Source organism: Phodopus roborovskii, unplaced genomic scaffold (assembly GCF_943737965.1).
Source record: "Phodopus roborovskii unplaced genomic scaffold, PHOROB, whole genome shotgun sequence".
In the NCBI taxonomy this organism is placed as follows: Eukaryota; Metazoa; Chordata; class Mammalia; order Rodentia; family Cricetidae; genus Phodopus; species Phodopus roborovskii.
The window spans coordinates 28,534,335-28,546,518 of record NW_026126447.1 but is presented as its reverse complement, the minus strand read 5'-3'; positions in this window follow the sequence as shown (position 1 = coordinate 28,546,518).

Genomic DNA, 12,184 nt, shown 5'->3' with positions numbered 1-12,184 from the left:
ACAAACAATAAAACCACTGAGTTTATTTTGTGTTGTTTGTCTACTCCTAAGCTTGGGGCCTACCCTTAAGTGTTTTTATACTCAGTGAGATTACATTAGAAAAAGTTGATTTTTTTTTTCTTTGTAAGTTGTTGTCATTTGTACATAGCTTCTTGGTACTAGACTAGAACTCATGTCTACTTCCCTGTCCTAATACTTGAACCCTACCTGGCTTGAACCTCTGCAATCCCTATGTGTGCTGCCACAGGTTCGGTGAGGTTGTATGAACATCCATCTGCTGTGTCTGCAGAACACTGTTTCTTCTAATTTACCCATCTGCTCTGGCTTTTATCATCTTTCTGCCTCCGCATTTGAATAGCTCCCTGAGCCTGGAGAGGTGGGGTTTGATTAAGACATCCCATTTGGAACTGAGTGTTTCAAAGTCTCTCGCTCTCTGAATAATGTCCTGTTGTGTCTACAAACAGAAGCTTCCCTGACAGTGGCTGAGTGAGACACTGATCTATGAATATACCAGGATATCATTGGAAGTCACTTTCTATGTTCCTTTAGCAAAAGAGTAATACTTAGTTTTCCTCTAGGACTATAGCCTATCTAGTCTCAAGTTCTTGGCTGTATCAGGCATGAGTTTCATATGATAGACTGAGCCTTAATTCCAATCAGATATTGGTTGGTTACTACCACAAACTTTGTGCCACTATTACATAGTGTCTTGCAGGCAGGACACCATTGTGGATCATACAGTTTATAACCGGGTTGGTATCTTTCTCCTCTGGTAGCATATAGAATACTTTCCAGTACTGTAAATACTATTAAGTAGGGATGAAGGCTCTAGTTAGGTACCAGCTTGACTTCTTGTTCGATGAGATCTGTAAGTGCTACCTTCAGCCCTTAGAAAAGTGACTTTTTGTTTGCAGAACTGAACAGGAAGTCTGAGGACAGAGACCAAGTTGGTTAGTCAGAGGGTAAAGAGAGCTGAGCTCTTGCAATTTTCAGTGCAGGCCTCCAAGGACTTGGAGCAAGGCCAAGAAGTGAAGGATTGCCACAACACCTAATTTTAGAAAGACTCAGGAAACAGCTTTCCGTCACTGTAACAAACACGTGATATAAATAAAAGAAATTTTAAAAATAAATTTTTTTAAAGAAAAGGGCTGTTTTGGGCACACAGTTTTAAAGGTTGGGTTTGTTTGTTTGTTTGTTTGTTTGTTTTGTTTTGTTTTTTGCACACTTGTTTGGCTCCCTTGCTTTCAGCACGTCAAAGTTGGAGTTTGTGGTGGAGCTCAGAGAGCTATACAAATGCAGAGACAGAAACATGATAAAAGCCAGAGCAGATGGGTAAAGATGAAGAAACAGTGTCCTGCAGACACATATATGAACATATATGTTCACTTCATAACTGGGAAATGAAATCTCCCATGGCACCCGCCTAATAAACCATAAACCTACTGGCAGGTTCCATGCAATGTTAGAAACCAAACCTTGTCCACAGTGACCTATGAGGGTATATAAGATGAAAGCTATATCACATTTTTTAATCCAAATTGCCAAATAACAGCATTGAAGTAGTCAGTTTAATTAAACGACAGAGAGTCAACAGGCTACTCAATAGCAGGCCTAGGATTAACACCCATGAGTTCTAGCTCCACTTCTATATTTTTATATGAAAATGTTGTATCTTATCTTACTCATATGACATGCTTATATTTTACAGCTTTTAACTTATATGAAATGGAATTCAGTGAACTTTCAAATGTGCTGAAGTTTCATGACTTGAATACAGTAGTGCTCTTGTCTTCTCATTTGATATTACTGTACATTGTCACAATTTATCCTTTTCCTTACACTTTCATTACTTTTTTAATAAGAAGATGAATAGATGACTAAGCGACTGTTACAATCTTGGGTCTCTTTTCCCAAATCCAAAGGCAGTTGTTCACCATTGAGGATTTGCTAAGTCTTTGACTCCACCCTAAACACAGATATTCATGATCTTTGCAGTAAGGTTACTTTTGTCTTCACAGTTGCCATGGTTAATGCTTATTGTAACTTTGCCAGGTTCTAGGATTACCTAAGAAACAGGTAATTGGGTGTATTTGTGGAAGAGTTTCTGGATGGAGTAGACTAAGGTCAGAAGACCCAAACAAGTGGGACTGATAACATTTTGTTGATAGCCAGACCAATTCAAGACTTTCTTAGAAGTCCTGATGAAGACAAAGGGAACCTAGATTTTTGGCCTTACCAAAGGCACAGACCAGACTAGATCCCGTCTGGGCCTTGAGCCTAAGCCTCAAAGGAGTTAAGGTTTTTGATTCCTGTGAACCCAGCTTTCTCTCCTGAAAGGCTGTGACTGTGTCTGAGGTATACTGTGGTCTTTTTTTTTTTTTTTTTGCCACTATTGCTTGATTTAACTTTCTGCTGATCTTGGCTCTATTTCCTACTGCAAAAAGTTATTAGATGCTACTTTTCATAATAAACTTCTTTGTCATAAGACATAGCTCATACAAGACCCATTAACCCCAAATTTTCTTTCATCTTTATCTTCTCATCTCCTGGCCACCACCCCCCTCAGGACTTTGTCACTGAAGAACAACCTACTGGTCCAAGTCACTGTTCCATGGTCTGAGGCATTGCACTGCATAGAAAGGAGAAAGCAAGTGAAGGATGAGCATTTATCATTGTGCTTCTTCACTGTGGATGCAACGTAACAGCCTCTCCATCCCAGCCACGATGGACTATAGCCTCTCAAACTGTATGACACAGCAAGCCACAATTCCCTTCAGTTGCTTTCTTGGGTATCTTATCACAGCCACAAGAAAAGTAAATTATATCACAGTCTTTTTCACTAAGTGCTCCTAGAAACCACTATCAATCAATTAGTATCGACAGGGGAGTTGAAACCCATTTGCAAATTTAGTACACTATAACCCGAAACTTAATCTCAGGATCTTTAATATAAAATACCCTGTGGGGAGTGACTTCCATTTTATTGAAGGACACCCTAAAAGCCTTCAGTGCAAGTTCTTGCATGTGACAAGCATCATTATCATCTGACTGGCTCTCATACTTCATGTGCATAAGATAAAGTTCAGTGCCTATATGTTAATGTATATACACTCCCAATGCAAATAACCTTTCCTTATATATTAATGCATACACACCCTAATCACAAGTAATCAACCTTTCTTTAAGTATTAATGTATACATACACTGAACACAAATAATTAACCTTTCTAACCTTTCTTTATATATTAATATATACATACTCCTGGTACAAATCATCCTTTATATATTAATGTATGCACACTCCCAATGCAATCAACCTTTCTTTATATATTAATGTATATACACTCCCAATGCAAACAATCAACCTTTGTTTTCCAGACTCAAATCACAGCACTATTCCAAGGTTACCTCAGTTTTTGTAAGTATTATGTTTTTTGGTTTTCATCTGAGATAAAGGGTTCTGTGGGCTTATTAGTATACTAGTTTTATGAAAGTTGTAGGGTCATAAATCCATGCTTTCATATCTTTCTGAAACATTTCATAGCATCCAGAAGAGAGTGAAATCCATTTGGACAAGCCAATACTTGAGCTCCTTTCAAAACTCTTCATTTTTTTTCTATTCTTTTTGAGAGATTTTACCTTGTCCTTTGTCATGTCTTTTTTTCATTTTAAAATTTTTATTCATTTGACATATCAGCCACAGTTCCTCCTTTCTCCTCTTCCCTCTCCCCTCCACCTCCTACCCCTACCCCACATCCACTTCCCAGGAAGGGTAAAGCCTCCCATGGGCAGTCAACTAAGCTTGGTACATCAAGTTGAGTCAGGAGCAAACCCCTCCCTCCTCCACCCAGACTGAGCAAAGTATCATACCATAGGGAATGGGATCCAAAAAGCCCCACTGCCAGGGCCCCACAAGCAGACCAAGACACACAATGTCACCCACATGCAGAGGGCCTAGTTGGGTCCTGTGCAAGCTCCCAGCAGTCAAGAAATTCTTAAGAGACTTTTTTAAAAAAAGTTTTTCCTATTAGATTATACATTAGATTATAGTGGGTCAAGCATGGTGACACATACCTAGCACTTTGAAGGCAGAGACATGAATTGGAGGCCAGTCTGGCTACACAGATAGATGTCAAAGATCAGAAAAATAATCAAAGTATCAGTACTGATAGCAAATTCTTAGTTTTGTGAATATTTGTAGATTTTTATGGTTTTGGTATATTGTCTTATAACCCACAAATAAAGCTTTAAGAATTCCTTTAACAATACATGTATACACACACACACAGAGATATAGGCTTGCCTCTGTGGATGACTGCTATGACTAACATAAACAATCCCCCCTCCATCTACTGTTGTGTGGAACCCAGGTACATAGAGTCCGTAGCTTGAGTCAGGGTCAGGATGGTTTCTTTGCTCAATCTGACAGCCTGAACACTTCCCTTCCTCCTCCTAGCTGCATTTAGGCTACTCTGACAGTGTATGCTTCAGATATGCTGTGTTAGTAAAGATGAAAATTTGCAGAATTTCAGATTCTGGACCTTTCCAAAATAGAATCACCACAAAAGAAAAGAAGGTCAAATTATCCCTGGTGTTCCTAATTTCTAAGTGTTATTCTCTTCTGCTGCTGAGATAATACTATGGTTTCTGTCCTTTATTCTTTTGATGTAATGTGTTATGTACATCAGTTTTCATATGTTAAATCATCTGTACAACCTTTCGATAAACCCTACATGATCATGATTTACAATGTGCTTTTGTGTGTGTACTCCTGTATTTCTTAGTATTTTGTAGAAAAAATTTGCACATCAGTTGAGAATAACTGAGATTAATTCCTTTGAGAGTTTCTGGAGGTTTAGAACAGCATCATCTGACCCTGGGCTTTTCTTTGTTTGAAGATTTACCAATTAAATTCATTTATTGCTTGTTTCAATAGTTATATTTTCTATGAACTAGTGGTTCAATTTTGATAGGTTATATATACGTCCAGAAGTTGATTCATGTCTTCCAAATTTTCCAATTTAGGGGAATTCTAGTTAGATTTCTGTTGTTGTAATACAAAATTTCTGACCAAAACCAATGTGGGAAGGAAAGGGTTTGTTTGGCTCATACTTTCAGGTTAACAGTCCATCCCTGAGGGAGCCAGGGCAGAAGCTCAAGCAGGACATAAAACCATACTATGGAGGAATGTTGCTTATACAACCAAGGCCCTAGGAATGGTGCTGGCCACAGTGCAGACAGTTTCTCAGAGACTCGGCCATAGGCCATTCTGACAGAAGCAATTCTTCCACTGAGCCTCCCACTTCCCACTTCACTAGGTTGTCTCCACTTTATTTAGGTAGAGTGTAAGATGGAAAAAAAGTGCAGGAAAAAAAGTTTCCTTAAGTGTTTGTTAGATAATGCTGCAACATTGGCTTTGTTTGATCCCAACTGAGCTTTCTTTCTTTCTTTCTTTTTTTTTTTTTTCTTTTTTTTTTTAAATAATGATAAGGTCTTGCTCCACAGCCCAGGCTAATCTCAAACTTCCTATCTTTTTGCTTCAGCCTCCTGAGCACTAGGATTACAGGTGTGCTCATCATGCCTGGCTTTCTGGTTAGACTCTGATGGCCATCACACTTCAATGCTGGCGAAGTCTATGGATGATTCAATAGCCTAGTCTACAGCAATTTGGGGATTGTACTACCAGATAGGTTGCAGCTCCTTTTGGTAGAGCACACAACAAGCTCAGGATGCACTGCACCTGGCAGTGAATGTGAGTCTTCTTTGTAGATCTGGTCTTGGTGAGATCCAAAGACTGATGAAAAAGATGCTGGGATGGACCAGAGTGATGTGGGATGCTGCAATGATTCCTATAGATTCATATCAGAGGAGAAACGTTTGTAGGTGGAAGGAGATAGGGATGCTGAGGAGGTAGAAGAACACCTTTTCACGTGGGCCCTCATCTCTATGTGAAGAAGAATATTCTCTTCTGTGGAACTAGAAAGTCTCCAGTAGCATCCCTCTGTGTCCACAACAATCTGTACTTTGTTCCAGGCTTGCAGGCCTGCTCTTGTGTTTGTCTCTTTGCAATCATTTTTTTCCTCTCCCTGTGTTCTTCCAGGATGTTCCTTAATCTGAATGCTCCCTCTGTGTCCTTTCACCTGGATGATTCCTTATGCTTAATGAATCATATTTATTGCGGTAAATAAGGATCAGGATAAACAAATAGGCTGAATAGATGTTTATTCAGGGAGAAATAACTTACAACCTAGACAAATGAACACCAGGAAATTCAACCCGATCCTCTCCTGTCCGAGTCACGCCAGAAAGAGAGAGCACCTTCCTGGCCCCCTCCGACCTCCTTCCTCAGGTCACCTCCGCCCATCGCTCCACCCCCCAATGGGCGTGGTCAGTGCTACAAAAGGACTATGTCACTACAATTCCCCTTTTAGTCTAAAGAAAAGATTTAGGCTTAATACAAAACTATATACAAAACAGTGAATAACAAGTGTGCTCTAAGAAAAGGAAAATCGAGAACAAAATGACCTACATATCTAGTCCTAGGGTGAGGGCATAATGGAGTTTACAATAGAGTTGTCCTAAGCTGGAAAACGTAAGTCTAGTACCTAATATATCTAACTAGGAAGAGAGAATAATAGTTGTGATAGTTTAATCTTCAACCTCATCAAGACCTGAGAAGGAAATTAACAATACTAGAGTAGACAGGAAATGCAGATGGACAACTTCCAAAAGGTGCAGCAAGGACAGAAACAGCAAGCCACCTGAACAGTCACCCTAGGTCTCACAGCGACGTTGGTACACCCAGATTTGGCTAAGGCCAAGAGAACTTGACAGACCACAACAACAGCAGGGAAATAGAATGGCTGTCTTACCCTGACTTGGCAAGGTCAAGCAGTCTTCTATATTTGTCTCCTGCAAGCACATAGGACTGCATGTCCAAATCAGTGGTCAAGGTGGGGGCAATTCTATGCCCAACAGGCCATTAGCTGAGGCGAGATTGAACTCCAGCAGGAGCAACAACAGTGTCCAACATATTTTCGGGAAAGTGCACGGTGCTGTCAGGAGCAACAGTGTCTCATGTCAACGGAGTACTAATATTAAAACATTTAAATGCCATGTTCTGCATGTCTATGAAGTGATTGAAGATTAAGCATCTATATTTGACTAATCTCATAGGTACAGGAAATGTGAGTGAAGATAATCTGTAATACTCGGGAACTTAGCTAAGAAGACTGATTAAAACTTTCCTGAGTAAAGCAGGAACAAATACTTAAACAATATAACTATTTACATATACCTACATGTAAATCCCTAAAATAGAGGTAGAGTATAAGTGTCAAGACAAGAGGTATAACTATAAAGGGCAGCAAGATAAATATCCCAAATTGTATCAATATACAAAATGTCTTGAATACAGGAAAAGTATACATACATAGAATATGGTAAAAAATAATGTGCATAAAATATTATAAGTGGAAACATTTAACACAATATAACAAAATATAAACTTAATTTTACATAGCTTACCACATAAGAATACACAACAATGTAAGCTGTAAAATACTATCTCATTCTTACTCAAATTCTCAAGAAAATAGGCTAATCTACCTATATCCCATCTAAACCATACCTTTACCAACCATTCCCTATTCCTGTCTAAAAGATAAACCCGAGTGTAAGCATCACCCAATCCCAAATAACTAAAACCAACCCAAAGACGATGACTATTATCCCAAAATTCCAAGGGTAGGGAAAGGGGGCGTAGTCATATTAAGATTACTTCCTGCTGAAATGGGACGATGATTGCTCCAATGGATCCTGTAGGAAGAAAATTTTTAGCAACCAAATTTCTCAACAGAACTGGCTGTGACATATGTAGTTAGTCACTGTGTGGCAGAAAATTCTTGACTGTAGTTCTATTTGAAACTGGCCAGCGTGTAATAAAAAGGTGCACCATTACAGCTAGCTAGTCATGAGTTGTCTCGAGCAAAACAGTCTCAAACTGGTTTTAGGGTGATGTTTGTAGTTCCGATGCATCAGGTTGAGTCAAGTGGAAACGATGATGTGGGGCTCCATCTTCTTTCCGGAAAGTTCAAAGACTGCATATATCAGATTTTGTTTCCTTAAGTGATTGTTTCTGAAGAGCTGTCTTCTCTTCTGTAGGCACCTACATGTTCATTGTCTTTTGGCTGTTTGATGATAGGTTTTTTCTGTTTTCCTGTAAAAACAAGAACAGAATTCTGCTATAGCAAAGACTCCTTTGAAGTAACTATGTCTATACTAGATATTAACTTAAGGCCTTAAATTATTTTCCTTAATGGAAACTATTAATGCATTAATTTCTTTAGTGTTATCATATGTGTACACATATAGGCTAGTATATTAAGTCTAATTGCTTTCCTGAAAGGACCTAACAGCACCTGAGAATACCCAGAAGCACTATGGCATCTAGATCTTAGTTTCAAATACCATTTGTCAATGGGAAAACCAGTCGTCTTTGCAGAAATGACTGGCTCTAGGGTGTTGCAGGCAAGCAGCTGCACTTGTAGCATATTGTAATAAGAGAAAACACAGGTGTCTAAAACAATAGATAGACATGTGGTTTACATTTGTAATGCCTTGTTGGGGAGGATGATGTTGAAGGCATATATATATATATATATATATATATATATGAACAGGCTAACATACAAAAATTCCTAATGGCTATAGTGGAAACAATTCAAAGGGCATAATTCAAATATATAACAACAATACCCAATTGTAACCTAAATAACACAAATTGTGATTTAATCAAAATCACATTAATTTCTTGTAGAATTTAGTTCCTTCCTCTTGGGAGTACTGCATAATTATCATCCTGTGTGGTCTGGACTTAGTACTCAACTTCTAATTAATAAAATATAAAAATGGGAAAGAGTAGCTCTGCAGAGAAATCTACCAGATTCTACCTTGATTAAATAGTCACATTTAACTGCAGCGGTGATGTCTCCTATGAACAGCATTTGTCCCTGAAGAGATATGATGAGAATAGAACGTATCTCTGCTGTTGGTCTAAAAACCCATTACACCAATGTGATTATGGAACCTTATTAGATAAAACCAAACTGGGGTGCTTTTTATAAAATACCTTATGATGTCTCTTCCAGGCTGTAAATGGGTATAGCAGGGCTCACCATTCACATATTGCCTGTGACTGCTTTCTTGTAACAATGGTATGGCAGTGTTGAACAGCAGTGACAGAGAGACCTTACGATACACCAAGTCAATCATGTTACCATATGTCCCTTTCTGGGACATTTGCTAACCCACTGCTTTACAAGTATAACATGTGCCTAGAATTTACATTTAAAGCCATAGCTCCCTCCAGTGGTAAGTCCTAGCTTTCCAAGCTTTTCCAGTAAGTGAGAGGAGGGGCTTCTGTGCTAACAGTGCTCCATTGCATCTATGTTTTGTTTTCTAAGTTGTGATGCCTTAGTCATAGGGTAACAGGAGCCACCTTTAGGAAGTTCCAGTGTGGCATCTTTTGTTGCCTATCGCTCATAAAAAAGAATCAGTTGCACCTCACTCTAAAATAAACTTTGGCATTTAGATGAGGTGGTATAGTGACACTTGTCATCATGTGACTTTGAACAAATTATTTAATGTCTTGAAATGGTGGTTTCCTCCCCTGCAGAGCACAGGTGTTATTTACTCCCAGCACTATGAGGATGGAGTAAGATGATGAAAGGTACATACCATTTACTTTTCAGAAAGGTGGTTATTATTTGTCTTAGTCAATATTCTATTACTGTAAAGAGACACATGACCATGGCAACTCTTACAAAGGAAAACATTTAATTGGGACTGGCTTATAGTTCAGAAGTTTGACCTATTGTCATCATGGTGCAAAGTCTGGTGACGTGCCGGCAGACATAGTATCGAAGAGTAGCTGAGAGTTCTACATATGGATCTGCAGGCACAGAAAGAGATGCCAGGCCTGGCATGAGCAGGTAGGTGAAATGCAAGACTCATCCCCAGTCATACACTTCCTCTAACAAGGTCAGGCCTACTCCAACAAGGCCACACCTCCTAATCCCTGCCAAGTAGCACCACTCTCCAGTGATCAATCATTCAAATATATGAGCCTATGGGGCCAATCCTACTCAAACCACCACATTATTATTCATGGTTTTAGTCCATACAAAATTGTGGTTGAGAACTTTGGCAAGACATTCCATGTGATTTTGAGTTATTTAAGTTCTCCGTGCTTCATTACCTTCTACTATAAAAGCAATGACAATAATTGCTGTGGTTTAGGTTTATAGTAAAGACAAAAGGGAACTTGATTTAGAACAAAGTTTGCCCATGGGTCAAAATTACTTGATATTAGTTAAGCAGTTGAACTTTCTTCTTAGTTACCAGTACACACACACACACACACACACACACACACACACACACACACACACACACACACAAATGACAGAAACTTATTATTAATTATGAAAACACAGCATATAGTTTAAGCTTGTCCCACTAGTTCCTATAACTTAAATTAACCCATTTAATCTACATTTTTGCCTCGTGGCTTTTTTTTTTTTTTTTTTTTTTTTTTTTTGTCTCTTCTGTCTTGCACCTCCTGTTTCCTCTCCCTGTCCTCTGGCATCATTCTGTGCCTAGATTGGTCTTCTCTTCTCTCTCTGTCCATAAGTCCTGCCTAACCTCTTCCTACCTAGCTATTCTCCATTCAGCTCTTTATTAAACCAATCAGAAGATGCCTTGGCAAAGACACATCTTCATAGTGCACAGAGTGATTATTCCACAAGTTACTATTACAAGTAGTTGTTCATACTGGTACATAGACTGTTACAATCTCAGAAATGCAAGTTATACTTAAAGATATGGTATAAGAAACATTTCTTTTAGAATACTGAGCTAAATTATTGTACAAATGCAAAAGATTAAAGGAACAATGATCTGGGAAGAGAGGGATTCATTTCAGAGTTGCAGCCATGAAAGATTTTCAAGCACTTCCTCACCAATTCAATCACCTTTGCGACGAAGTCATCATTGTATGTACAGTACAATGTTTCTTGTAGACTTTACAACATGCCAGAGTTCCCTTGTAAATCTCTGTACTAAAAGGGCAGGTGATACCAAGGCTAAATACGTGTTCCTGGAACAAGTACCGGGAAGTCTACGAAGTATCTGCTGTAAGACAGGTGGGCTTGAGACATGCACACAAGTAATCATGGCACAGAATGTTCTCCACGGAGCACCTGTGAGAACAGCTGAGCCTATGCTTTGGAAATTACACCTTGAGAATTACCTCGTGAGAGGCCTGGCTGGTAGGAACTGGCACAGATTCTCACTATACTGAGAGCTCAAAATGGAATTACTGGGAAAGAGTAGGATTGGGTTGATTCAGGTCAGGATCAGGAGATTTTAACTTAGCTGGCTGACTTGCCACAACCAAGATAGAGCTAGTTGTTCTGCGTGGGCAACATAAGCCCTGATTTGGGTCAGGATATCTTTAGTCATCTGAGGTATGCCAGTTATAAAGTGGACCAGTTTAGATAGGGCAAATAGTGCTTAGGTAAGAGACAAACTTTAAACCTCAGCAGTTTCAGTGACAGAGATTATGTCTCATTAAGTCTCCATGTTCATTTTGGACTGAAGGAATCTGGATTCAGAGTCACCCTCATTTTGGTACCTGATCTGAGGGAAGATCCTCACCTAGTACATCACCAGCTTAGAGAAAGAGAGCTCTGGAGATACTCAGACTAGCAGTCAAATATCTGGTCCAGATTCTGGAATCATCACCCTCACAGTCCTTACTCATACTGGCAACCAAGAATGAACAAGAGAGACAGGAAGTCCAGTGCACATCTCTCATCACTATCATATCTCATGGTGACTACACAATAATAAACATTTCCAGCCAGAAACCATGCTTGCTGGTCCTTGCATTTCCTTGAGAATTCTGCTTAAGATGATGTAAAGCCCTAGTCATTGGCTAGAGAGTAAAGGAATTGGGATGACCTTAAGGATAGAGAGTTTGGTGAGAGCTAGATAAGGAATCCGAGTTCCATCAAAGTAACCTTTCCTAGAGTGTGGTCCTCACAGGGAAACTGGAGGGTAAATCAGATACTTCCACATCAAATACTGACTTGAGGAAGAGACGCCTTTCACATGGCTTTAT